A 14,402-nucleotide genomic window follows, 5' to 3' on the forward strand; every position below is an offset into this window, starting at 1 on the left:
GATAATACAAAAATTGTGTTACTTACCATGCCTTAACCAAAGAGAAGATCACAAATTACAACAGAGTAAGCAAGGCTAAGAATATAAATATTCTTCTAGTAAACCACTCAATTAGTCCATGACTTTATAGAGCGCCATCAAATAGGTTCTTGATTTTATGAAAATTTCAAATAGGTCCCTTACTCTGTCAAATTTTAATCATATTAGTAATTCAAAGAATATGTTAGGGACTAATTTGATAGTAAGGTGGATAAACATAGGGATCAAAATGATAGTAAGTTGTTAAAATATTGAGACTTAATTGACTATAAGTGGTTAAATATAGGGACCAACTTAATCGTTTAACACAGTCAGAGATCTTTTTGAAATACTCATAATCTTGGGAACCTATTTGAGAGTGCTCTATAAAGTCAAGGCTTAATTTGGTGTTTGACAAACTCATTACTTTACTCAAATATTCTTCCTGTATTTAAGAAGAAGAAAAAAAATATGATCGACTACATGTTTGGATGTATCTTGTTGCTTTTATACAAACTTTGTTGTCAAAGAGGAAACATAATAGGAACTTGAGTGATGCTTTTACTATGAATATATGCTACAATGAGGGGAATGACAAAATACATTATAAACAGATAAAACCAAAAGTTTAAAATAAATAAATAGAATTAACTTACACAAGCTTAAAGTAGAAATACAAGAACATAACTAAATCTCAGCTATAATCTATATTCTTTCACTGGTGTTGAAAACAAAATGACGAAGATACATAATATCCTCCTCCGCCTCCTCCTCCTCCAATGAGCGTTCTACAGTTTTGTACTCGAATGCATTGAATGTGAGCAATTTTTCGCCAATCCTCAGTGTTCTCTTTACATCGTTTCCCTAACTCACTGCAACTGCAAATTCTCAAACTTTTCAGACTAGTAAGGCATTGAATGCTCATCGGAAAACTCGTAAGCTTTGGACAATGCAAAATGTCTAATTCTTGAAGCAAACCTAGGTTTCCTAACCAGTCAGGTAAGGATGCCAGATTTGGAAGATTTATCAATTCCAAAGAATTAAGGGCAGTCATATGTTGTAAAGCCTCATGCAAACCTTCAATTTTGGAGGAACTTGTAATCACTAATTTTTCAAGACAAGTGAGGTATTGAAAACATTCTGATAAGTTGAACTTTTGGCACCTCCTAATATTCAATCTCTTAAGAGAAGTTAGGTCTCTTAGCATCCCATCTGGAAAGAAAGTTAACTCTTCATTATTATCATTGAAACAAAGGGTTTCAAGACTATGCTGTTTGTGAATTGAACTAAGTAAATGTTGGTTGCATTTCCCTCGTACTCGCAAGTCACTGAGAGATGGAAGGGACGGCAAGCCCAACAGTATAGGACATTCAGTAATTTGAAGTGTTGAAAGGCACGGAAATATGTTATCTCTATCCTCCCTTGATAACCTTACCAGGTCTGGCAACTTCTCTAATAGCAAAAATTTTACTGTTGTGTAACCTCCTGCAACTCCACCAATGCATGACTCCTCATATATGTATTTTAAATGACTCATGTTACACACTGTTAGACTGTTAAGAGAAGGAAGTTTCCCCAAGAGTGGAAGGTGTAAACAATTATTGCAATCCACGAGTTCTAACTGAGTTAAATATTTTTGAGAAGGACTAGACATCCATTGTGGAAAATAAGCACCTGTATATCCTCCCACTCCTAGACTTTGAAGTTGTTGGGATTGAGGTTGAAGCTCTTCAATAATCTCCTCAACATTTCCTTGTAATTGGGAGTCTTCATTTCTCGCCCATGACAATTTCAAATTCTTCACGTGCTTGCTCGACATATTTGCTTCTTTGGCATTCATCACACTTTTAACTCTCTCCAAGTGCTTAATGTAAAGATCTCCTTTAAGGTTCATTTGTCCTAGTTCCTCCAAAAGAAACCCTCTTTTCTTGCCAACAACAAATAGAGTTAAAGTATTTAAGGAATCCAACATCCTTATATGCTGAGGCAAGCTTAATAGTGAGTAGCAGTTGTTCAAAGATAGATGTTGAAGAGCCTTCAATTGTACCAAACCACCAGGCAACCTTTTGAGGGTTTGACAATAGTCTAACTTTAAAATCACTAAATTCAATAGCTTACATAAGGATTTCAGAAGACTCTCAAATTTACCCCAAGAAAGATTCAAGTATCTTAGATGTTTTAAACGAAAAATTGAAGATGACAACTCTTTAAGTAGTTGAAAGTCAAGTACTCGTAAAGAATAACATTTTAGTACCTGAGGTGGTGAGCAATGGGATGTAGGTGTTAAAAAGGTCCTCAATGATTTGATCCCTTGCAACTGTATTGAACCGAGTACCCTTGATTTCCTACCATAAATTGAGAGGTGGCGGATTCTGTTAGATGGACTTGACTCTGTAATGCAACAATTAACCTCTTCTGTAATGGATTGAGCAAGATCATGAACAAGATCGTGCATTTTGAATTTTTCAATTTTGCCAAATCCATCATGCTCAATATCTTGAAAAAATGATCTCCAATATAACTCATTCCACACCTCATTGCCAATATCTTCAGTTTGCAACATCGCATTGGATGAAATAAAACCATTTGCCATCCAAAGGTCAATCAAAAACTTCTTGCTTATTATTTCATCTTTGGGAAATATTGCACATAAGGAAAAACATTGTCTCAATTTTACTGGTAAATTCAAGTAACTTAACCTTAAGGCAGGCATGACGCAGTTCTCACCTTGTAAATCCCATATCTTGCTTTCCTTGACATTGAGCCACTCTATTTCCTCTCTTTGAAACGCAAGAGACTTCCTAATGCCATTGCGGCAAGAGGCACTCCCCTACATTTCTTTACTATATCTTTCCCTATGGCCACGAGTTCTTCCCGTTCTTCATCATTTGGTCCAAAGGCTCTTTGTTTCAACAAATCCAAACAGTCACTGTCAGATAGCAATGATAAATCATGAGCTGGCACTGTTCCCATTATTGCTGCAACCTTTGGAAGACGAGTAGTGACCAAAACTGAAGCACCCTTGCCTCCACAAGCCAATACAAATTTTAACCTCTGCCAATTTTCTTGTTCATCATCCCATACGTCATCCAGCACTAGCAAATACCTTTTTCCTTTTAGCAAATCTAAAAGTTTTCTCTGCAACGGCTCTAGCTCTAGGCCCTCGCAAGCATTGCCAGAAGCCGATTCTATGATGGCTTTTGTCATTCTCTTCAAACTAAAATCTTCTGAAACACATACCCAAATTCTTAGATCAAAGTGGTTGACTACCCTTTCATGATTAAAGATCAGTTGGACAAGTGTTGTTTTACCAAGACCACCTAGACCTACAATTGGATAGACTGGTAAATCTACTAAAACAGAAGCATCACCAACCAAAAAATCCACAATTTTATTCTTATCTTCATCTCTTCCATAGATCCATGGTTGAGTAATGATTGAGGTGGTTTGGCGCCAGTCAAGGACTCCACTTCTCTTCTCTTTGACTATCTCAGTCAAATGAAACATACTCCTTTCTTCGGCTATTTCATTCAATCTGTCCCTTATCTTCTTCATTTTCTTAGCAATTTTGTAACGGAAAGCAACATGCTGAGAATTTAAAGAAGATAAGCAAGAGCTTTGTACCTTGTGTGATGGTCCACACTGGAATCCTCCATGCTCCAGCTCCAATACTTGAGTACCACACTCGTCCAAGATGTCATCAAGAACGTGAGCAGCATCTTTCAGCTTAAGCAGCCAATCCTTGATGGCTCTATTACTGAATTGTTTCTCCTCGGCATCTTCAAGAGTAGCCTTGATTGATGTGAGCAAGCTTGAAAGACTATTAAAGTCTTGTTGGAAGCCAAGAAATAGGCCAATCTCTTTCTGAATGAGTGAGCTCAAATTGTTAAGCAAAACTTCAAGCACAGCTTCAGCCATCTGTCTTAACTAAGCACAAGTACAGGTTGTTTTGTATGATCAGTGAAAAATGCAGTGTCGTTGTGCATCAAACAAGAAGTAAAGATTGTATATGATAGGAAAAAGCTTTGCGTTGATCTATTTGTGATAGTCAACAAGGAAACCCTCATCTTTGGAATTTTGCTTGAAGTTGTTGGAATTTTCTTTGATTATTCTTTTATGGAAATTTGGTGGAAAAAACCAGATGAAAAGGAAAGGCTAGAAAATAAAACTCTTCGCCTGCATTGAATAAGTCATTTGAACTTTGAAGGTTCTTATCAAGTTGGTTTTCAAGCTTAAAATGCAAATAATTTCTGCAAATATCAATTGTATTGGTTTTAATCCTTTTTTTTTTAACAAGTTATTGGTTTTAATCCTTGTAAAAACATTAAAAAAAAAAATTTGGTAGAACATTTTTTTTATTTTAATTCTTGCTAACATCTAACTTATTCATTTGGTCCTTGTTATTTTGTTTAAGTCCTTGCAAAATGGATTGATACTATATAAAATGAATATTATATGGTTCAATTTAAATATGAAAAGATTTTACAAGGATTAAACAAAACACTTAGAACCAAAACAAAATACTCCTATTCTATATTTGCAAGGACTAAAACCAAGAAAATATTTTTGCATGAACTAAAACTAAAACCAAAATGCTTGCAGGAACATTTACTTAAGCCTAGTTTTTATTAGGGAAATACTTTGGTGTCATTAATGGCACCATACCATTAGATCTGGGCCAGGATTTATTATATTGCTTTATGATTTTGCTTCATCAATTGTTATTGGCAGCTAACAAATTAGCTTGGCTCTAGAGGGGAGACATAATGCTGACAGAGTATGGATATCAGAGTTTTTACACATATTATATATTAATTAACTTCGTAAGCTGTGTTATTTACCGGATAACATTCTTAATATTGGACTTTTTACATTGCCACATTGGAAAGTAGAACTAAATTGGGGAGTTGTGTATGGGGGATTGCTAATAGGAGTGACACTTGGTCCATGGGTTACAGAGGGGGAGCCCTTTATGGGTTGGGGTGGGCTGTGGCCCACCCAGAAAAATTAAAAAAAATAACAATAATAGGTTTATTCTGCGAGATTTTAAACAATTTTACGATGTTTTTTGTTTTCGGCACATCCAAATCTCTGTAAAGTGGTGTAGTGGCCCATCCAGAAAAATAAAAAATCAAGATAAATTTTGTGAGATTTTAAACAGTTTTTCAACGGTTTTAGATTTTGGCGATTCCATAAAGCGGTATACGTTATTTTTGTTGTGTCTATGCTTGGCTGGTTAGAGGAGGTTTAGAGTTCTTCTAATTTGTGGGGGGGTTTCAAACCTCCCTTACATTGTCTCTCAACTAAAACTTGTTTCAATTAACATTTATACTACCAAAAAAAAAAAAAGCTTCATAATTTAGTGGTCCATCCAAACTTTTTTTCCTGACTCCGCCACTGCCCATAGAATTGGGGCATGTGAATTGATGTAGCATCTAGGCTTTAACTTTAAGTCATTTTGGTAGAAATTTCGATTTCGATTGCGATTTTACGATTTTTGATTGTGCTATCTCAAATCGATCCTATAAAGGTAGTTGGGTAAAATCTTCGATTTCGATTGCAATTTTATGATTTTGATTTTGCTATCTCCTTTCAATCTGAAGCAAAATTCTGGTTTTGACAACCTTGCTCCTTTGAATAAATTTGAATAAAGTTGCGTACTATAACTTTCAATTCTGCTTGAATGAAACAATTCTGCCTGTCCTGCATGAAGAATGAATGCATGAATGAAGCAATTCATAACAAAAAATACACAAGTAAACGAAATCAATTCTAAAAATACACAATTTTATTTAGTTTTAATTTCATCTACGTTACACTACATTACATTACATTCTTCATAAATATGCGGTATCATCATGATATTGGATTTTTAAATTAAATTCTTGAAAGTTTGCTCAAAATGTTGGTATTAAAGTGTCTTATACTTAGTGTAAAAATTTGCAAGCCTCTTTAAAAACTCAAAAGAATGAAGAGAACACAACACATGTATTCTACCAAATCAACAATATAAGTTCTCACATCGAATTCCCATAAGATGAGTCATGACAAAAAGGAATGCATTCCAATACTGCTCTGCCAATTGACAAGTTTCAATTGACAGAGGAGCATGATGAAGCACAAAACAACATCTTAGAAATGCATTCATGTTCGTCACACTCATCTTATACGAAGGAATTCAATGTGAAAACCTATATAGTTGATTTCGTAAAATACATGTTGTGTTCTCTTAATTCTTTTGGGTTTTCAAAGAGACTTGCAAACCTTTACACTAACTATAAGACACTTTAATACCAACATTGTCATCAAACTTTCATGAATTAAACTTAAATTCCAACAAAATAAAGACACTACATAATAATGATGCTCCCTAAACATAATCTTCTGACATAATCAAACTCTTGAGAATATCTTCAGGTGATCTCAACATGTAACATCCATTTCAATCCTCAGAAACATGTTGTGCTGTCGAAATACGGAGAACATGCTCCTCACGCAGTCGTCATTTGTGAGCATTATCGTCTTTGACTGCAATATCCCAGGATGTCCATGTTGAACGTCTTCCACCCTCTTTCTGTCTCTGGGGTTGAGTCCTTGGTTGATTTCATTCAGTTGACTCTTCAGTTCTTTTAACGTGACATCGTCCCAAACCTTAATCAAATAAGGGTTTCCACCATTGAAGCATACTTAAGCGCTGAACAAATTATCCATTGTTTCAGATCTATACCATAAGAAATTAAACAATCAATGAAAAACTCATTCAAACATTTCATCAAACATTTAGAGTGCAAATTATACATAAACCCTAAAACTAAAAACTACAACATAAACATGCAAACATCAAAACATTTAAACAACATAAGTCATTTACATATAAACATTGTATCATTTCTTGCAAAAAAAAAAAAAAATCAATTTGAACAAACCTAAAACTAAAAAATTTCTAATTTAAGAGGAAAAAATTAACATATAAACATAAAATGTCAATGGTACTTGATTATGAAAACTTAATTGTTACTGGAGTGTTGGTTGATTTAAACTTGAAGAAATTGAAGATTTGGATGATTTGAGAGAGTTTTTAAAGATTTTAGATGTGAAATGAAGAAGAATGAAGAAATAAGGTATTGTCTGACCTTTAAATGCATGTCACGTGACTTAACTCACGTTGGATATACCGAACGTGACTTAACTCACGTAGGTTATACACTAAGGTCGGACCGAGGTTGGACCGGGATAGTCATTAAATATATTTTTAAATTGTATATAAATACAAAAAATGATTCTTTGTAGTCTTAGCTTCAATTATCCCATGTAATAATTAAGTCACGTGGGGTATTTTCAAAAGTTTAGGTGGAAGTGAGCAGTTCCTATTGGGAGAAGAGCAATTTTCTTCGTACTTAAAGTTTAAACCATCTAAAAAATTTCCTCCTCCAAAAGTCTCGGTCAGCTCAAGATTTTGGCCCCCTTGCAATGAAAGGAAGTCCGCTCCATTTAATTTTGGTCAAAATTTCTTACCACTTTTATGGTTGGTCAAAGTCTTTCATCTCATTATCAAGTACATAAATGAACCCAAAATTGTACAAAAAAATGTGCACAAATTTTAAAAAGTGAAATTGGAAAATGGTTTTAGTAAGCAAATATGTTCCTAATATTATGTAAAAAATGGTTGAATAAATTTGTTGCCTCAAAATATAGGTCAGATAAATTTGAAAGACTAATTTTGCTATATTCTTTCCTAAGTGATAAATATCACGGCAGAATATATTGTTTTAGGAAAAATATCACTGCAAATATTACTGCCCTAAATAAAGCCCACTTTATTCACAATATAAATGCACATTTCCTGGTGGTGTGTATCAAATGCTCATGAGGCAGGAGATACACAATCACGACGTTGTTTTGGAGGCACCTTGGCATAAAAGTGTTCTTTTGAAAGTTTCTATTTGCGCGTGGCGTTTTTTCCGCAATAGATGACCAACAAGGGATAACTTGGTGCGACGAGGCGTTATTACTATTGACAACCAATTGTGTGTTTCATGATGTGGCCAAAATGAAACAATTGATCATCTAATAATTCATTGTCCTCTTTTTGGCAATCTCTGACAACTTATTAAATCTTGGCTTGATGTGTATTATGTGGATCCCCAACATGTTACAGATCATTTTTACCGATTTGTTAACTCTTTTGGTGGTTATGCTCCGCGTCGGTCATTCTTACATTTGATTTGCCCTTGTTGTATTTGGGTCCTTTGGAATGAAAGGAACCATAGACTCTTTGCAAATAAAGCCAACTCGACCGTGCAACTCTTGGAAAAGGTTAAGATGCCTTCTCTTCGGTGGTTGAAAGCTAAAAATGTGTGCTTTTCTTTTGATTACCATATGTGGTGGCAGCATCCCCTTGTTTGTTTGGGGATTGGCTGTTGTTTTATTTTTATTTACAACTATGTTCCTCGATTTGATGTAACTTTGTTTAGCTTCTTTAGGCACTCCTTGTACTAGGGAGCAAAACTATTATTGGTTAATATATATCTCATTTTGACTTGTTTAAAAAAAATATATAAATGCACATTATTTCTCCACAAATTATAATTTAACTGATAAAAATGTCAAAATTGTAAATCGAACATCATGATTGAAGTTCAAACTCTGATGACTATATTGTGTGTGAGAATGACTTTGTCATTTCATCTATCTATATAAAAAAGAAAATGTTGAATGGTACAGTAAGGCTTCTAACAAAATTTCACGGAGCAACAAAAGTTGATTATTTTATTCTATACACGCCTTTATTTAAGCAGATTTCAACAACCATTTAACTTCTAGGCACACACTGTACCTATACTGTGGCTTCTCCCCAGTAAACAAGTTATCTTCAATTAGTTTTTCAAATTGGTCCATTGTAAAAGACAAAAAAATTATTACTAACACAATAACATCTCGTTTTACTAATCTTGCCAAACTTTATCGTTCAATGCATGCACATGAGCTTTATTGGGGGATATTTCTATCAAGGGTGTTGTCTTTTTTATTTATTTAATTTAATCTCCGTTGTTTTATATAGAAAATGAGCAAAAGTTGCGCAAGAGAAGATAGTAATAATTTTGACCAAAAAAAAAAAAAAAAAGATAGTAATAATTTGCAATTCGTGAAATTTCGTGATAATGTCATCGTACTACATAGTACCTCTCATATAAAAAATATACATTTTTTTTGGAAGCAATATTAATATACATATTAATATTTATTAATACATATACAGAACCGGGACATTGTGACGCATACCAGTGGCTCCTCCTTTCAAAGTCATCTTCACTGAATAATTTTTCACTGAATAATTTTTTCTTAAGACACAATTGTCAACAATCAACACGCTGCAGAAATAATAATACTATTACCAACATATTGTTTCGTAACCTTAGGTTGTTGTGTCGGGGATGAGTCGTCTACGTTATTTTGGTAGGATTTTTAGCTGGACAATTTGTAATGAAACAAATGGTCGCATTTTTAAGCACAAGGAGTATTATTTACATCAATTGCTCGACAAGATCAAACTTCAGATGTTTTGATGGCTTAAAACGAAATACACTATTTTCACTTTTGATTACCATTCTTCGTGACCTTTTTTTTTTGAACAAATCAAAATGAAATATATTGCTCAAAGGAGGATAAATTCACCCCGCACAAGGTGTGCTAAAGTGGTGATTTACCCAACATCTGTTACAACAATCAGACACCTATGAAAAGAGTGTCACCACCGAAACAAAACAAAACAGTTACATGATTCCCATACAAAGTAGAGGATATCGCCACCAGTCATGAAAACCAAAAGCTAAAGGAATAACATTCGAAGATAACCATAAAAAGAAAGTCTGCTTCACCTTATCAAGAATAATAAGAGGATCAGTTACCGCATTTTTGAAGACACAATTAATCCAATTGTGTTTGAGAGAAATAACTTGATTTGTTCTTTTTTCTTTCATTGTTCGTTTATTTTGTTGTCTTTGTAATCCTTTGACTTTGCCTTTTCTTCTGGAGACACCTTGTGCTGAGAAGTTTTGATGTTTGGTTATACTAATTTCATTTTTGCTTCTTAAAAAACTATTAATTGAATAACTGATGTGCATATTCTATAGGCTTAATTACACATTTGATCCCTTAATTAATTTTCAGGTTTCGTTTTGATCCCTTAATTAATTTTCAGGTTTCGTTTTGGTCCTTTAAATGTTAGTCAATTTAGTCCATCCCCGTTAATTTTAAAAAGAAACCGTTGAATCATGCAAGTCTGTAGTATCTTAAAGTGAACCATCAACACTTAATCTTTTTTCCTTTTCTTCTTCTTTCTCTCTCTTCTTCATCATCTTCATAGACCATCATCAAAACATACCAAAAAAACCAGAAAAAAATTGAAATTTAATGAAAACATAAACTCACAATCAAATTTGTGGGACCATAATCTTCAAGTTGAAACTGAAATTTTCAAATTCATCTTCAAGTTGGGCCCTGATCTGATCTCTTACCACACGACCTGAAGGATGGAAAAACCACAATAATCCCTACAAGCCCCAAAATGAATCTAAGGCTTAGACCCTTCTTCCCTCGACCTTGTTTATCTTCTTCATTCAATTTTTTGTTGTTGTAGTGTTTATACGAGATCTTCATGGTTTTTTTTTCCTTATAATTTTTTTTTGTTAAAGTATGACTCTGTTTTGGTAAGGGTCTGGAGTTTGGCTCTGTAACGCCCATATCAAACGTATCTAGAAAGTTTGGCATGTGCATTAACTTGATACTAGATACATTAATGTTTACAACTTTAATTACATTCGAAGGAATAACTTACACAACAATATGCATTCGTACAATACTAATACAACACAACTTGTCTAAAACATAGCAAAGTGTGTCCTTGAAAATCCACATCATCCTGCAGCGGGTACGAACGAGCACTTGCTGAAATATCCATCCGGCTACTAGCTTGTCATTCCAACCTGTTTATCTGAAACAAATAAGGATTGGGATGAGACATAATGTCTCAGTGAGTTCTACCTAATCATATGCTATAGGTAACCTCGGGGAAAACCTACGGTCACCACATGTCTAAAATACAACCTGCCGGTTGATTATACGTGTGTGGTCATGCTTGCCTAGACGGTCATGCATACTAGATCCGTCGTAGGTTCATCTTAACTTGTCATGGTCTTTCTTACATCATACGTGTCATGGCGGTAAAAGGGAGCGTAAGACCGTTATGCCAAGATACGCTAAACGCATCGAGGCCTAAACATAACATATTCATGACACGATCCTAAACCAGAAGATCGAGGAAACCTAGATCGTCATTGGTGTAACATTCATAACTTGCTCTATCTCATAAACTTGTACGTGTCTAACATCATATCATAATCATACAAAGTCATAATCATTCATACATAGATGTTAGCGTTGAACAAACATATTATCTAAGTTTATTTTATGGAGAGACCCGGGTGGAGTAACCCTAAGTACAATCCTATACATGACCAATGAAAACCTAGCTAAGGCACATCGGACTCCCTCAGTAACGTGAGGGCCCCCCTGCGGAGCTTATCCCGCTCCCACGACACCTACGTCTTACATACTCATTTACCATGGATCCTTAATCGATCCGATTTGTGGTAAATTACACATATATCATGGTCTTAATAATACATACATGAAGGGTTTAACCTATACATACTTGCTCGTTTACCACGGGTCCGTGATCTACCCGTTTAGCGGTAAACTTCCTACATAGACATTTCATTCAAAGTGAAGGGATTAGCTTACCTATTCACGGCTTAACATGCTTGCATGGTCGTTCTTGTTCATGTGCGAAGAGAATACATTAAACACTTCGCGTCTTCACATCTATGGGACTCATGCTTAGCATTCTAGTTCTCGACAAATTATGTCAAGGCTCTACATTCATTCCCTTCCTTAGTTCATTGCTACCCGAGTAATTCGGCTTAAACTCTCTTGTGCCATCCTAGCCGTACATGCTAAGATTGCCATGATTTTTCAATTCAAGGATCACTTGATGTTATGTGCATTGCTTAGATGTTGTTTTGGGGATATAAAGTTATAAATCGATGAAAGAAAGGCTTCGGACTGCACCATCGGCCCCAAGATGAGCCAACAAGCCAAAAGAAAATTGGCAAGTGCAGAGAGTTTAGCTAATAGCGAATTTTTTTAGCTATTAGCGAAATCCATCTGGGTAATTTCGCTATTAGCGAAATTATTTCGCTATTAGCGAGTTTCTTCGGGTCAGTGGTGCAGATTTTGCAATTTTGACCCAAAACTCGTCCAATTCGATGCTGTAATGTACCATACACATCCAGCAACATATATTGACTTTAATAAACATATTACATGGCAATTTTATCATGTAATCAACAAGGATTGCTTTGGGGTGCTAAAGTTTCATCAAAACTAAACTAACATAAATCATAATTTCTTCATAAGATTGTACAAACCCATAGGTAGGTAATCTATCTATAGAACTCACCTTAACATAATCTTGAAATTTCTTCAAGCTTCAAGCTCCCCAAGATCAAACCCTAATTTTTGGTTCATCCAAAACCCATTCCAATACTATACCAATCCAACTCTTTCAATTGTTTCTTGCTCATGAAGTTACCATGATCCATGCTTGATCACCAATTGCATAAAACTTGGGATGATAGATGATTTAGAGAAGGGAGAGGGGCGGTCTTGTAGAGAGAAGGAGGAGATAATTCAAGTTTCTAAACCTAGAGAGAGAAAGAGCAATTCCAAATGAAATATTTTGGGCCAATATTACTTAAATACCCCTTTTGTATAAAAGTACCATTATGCCCTTCGCCTTAAACGTGTTTATACCGACACTGATACTTAACCCGTGCTTGACTGATGTCGTTAATAAACATTCTTCGTCATACTTACTTTCCATGAACATTAATCCTTTAACACGTTTAACTGGTAATATTCCATTACTGACGAGTGAGATATTACAGGCTCTCTGCTTTATAAATCATGTGCCTTTGAGATGAATGCAGAACCCAATAACAAATTAATCAACTTTCACCAATGTTTGCTGTAACACCCCTTTTCCCAACGTGAAAATTTCATAATAAATTATCAGAGTAATTCACATAAACGGAATGCTACATCTCTTTATCATAAAATCTTAACAAAATAGATAATAATTTATCCTTTAAAAATTCATCAACATGATATTTAAAAAACTTCGCAGCGGATTTAGTTTAACAATAGAAATAGTCTCGGCACGCAGGCCTCATCATAAAAGTCTCATAAATCTTAGTTCAAAAATAATTCTTAAACTTCAAAAGCAATACGTAAAGGAACATAAAATAGTATTAAAATCCCCATCCCGTTACGTATCAGAGCACCTAAGGACACAGTGAGAGATAGTCACCCACGACCGCAGCTAATCTTGTTTACCTGCAAGTTACCCATACGAAGAGCAACATTTTCAAGCAGAAGGGTTGAGATTTCTCAAACAATAATATTAAGCTCATAAATCATAAATTACATTTAACAATATAAACATCTTATAATTTAACAATTACAATCAAATACGTTGACATCATTATTTCATCTTAGCAATATATCATCATATAGCAGTCACAATCATCGTCACATATCATCTTACTAAAAGGCATCACAAAGTAATTCGTTAAAACATCACAACTTAACAACTTGACTTGACAATGCATCTAGACTCGACTATGCAACTCTTAACGTCTTAAACCATCTTGAATCATCATGAAAATGCAAATGCATGTGGTACCAATCTAGGGCATAAGCCCTCGTCGCTTATGAGCATAAATATACTCCTAGGGCATAAGCCCTCATCGCTATTGAGCAAAAGCTCCTAGGGCATGAGCCCTCATCTCTGGTTGAGCAAAAGCTCCATCGTCGTGGTTGAGCAAAGCTCCATCGTCGTGGTTGAGCAAAAGCTCCAGGGCATGAGCCCTCATCTTTAAATGAGTATGCATGGACTCAATATCTTACGTCTTAGAAACTTCATGAACATCTATGACATCTTAACATCTTGACAACATAACATCTTAACAACTTGATGACTTCATAACGATTCGACGACTTAACAAACTCTTTGACTTAGACCGATATTTACATCTTAAATAAGATCAACAACAACATATGCAACACTTATAAAGTCACATCATATCAGCATCACAACTTAACAGTATCAAATGATAAACATCAACATCTTAAACATCGCATCAACATAAGCATCATAAGCAGCGTCATTCCTAAGGTTCTCTCTCTCTGAGTTCTCCTCTTTCTCATCTTTCTCCAAAAAGCGGTTTAACGTAAAAACTCTTTCTAACCTAAGCTTCCTTATT

At 34.8% G+C, this 14,402-nt stretch overlaps 1 pseudogene across 1 annotated transcript; it reads right to left on the reverse strand.

Moving 5' to 3' along the window:
• Positions 1-560: 560 nt before the first annotated feature.
• LOC146921304 (putative disease resistance protein RGA3 pseudogene) lies at positions 561-4,197 on the reverse strand (annotated as a pseudogene). The gene has a single exon (XR_015012071.1). The product of XR_015012071.1 is annotated as a putative disease resistance protein RGA3 pseudogene (transcript).
• Positions 4,198-14,402: the final 10,205 nt, after the last annotated feature.

The sequence above is a fragment of the Medicago sativa genome, chromosome 5, assembly GCF_051527215.1.
Source record: "Medicago sativa cultivar Bolivia chromosome 5, Bolivia_mono, whole genome shotgun sequence".
Taxonomy (NCBI): domain Eukaryota; kingdom Viridiplantae; phylum Streptophyta; class Magnoliopsida; order Fabales; family Fabaceae; genus Medicago; species Medicago sativa.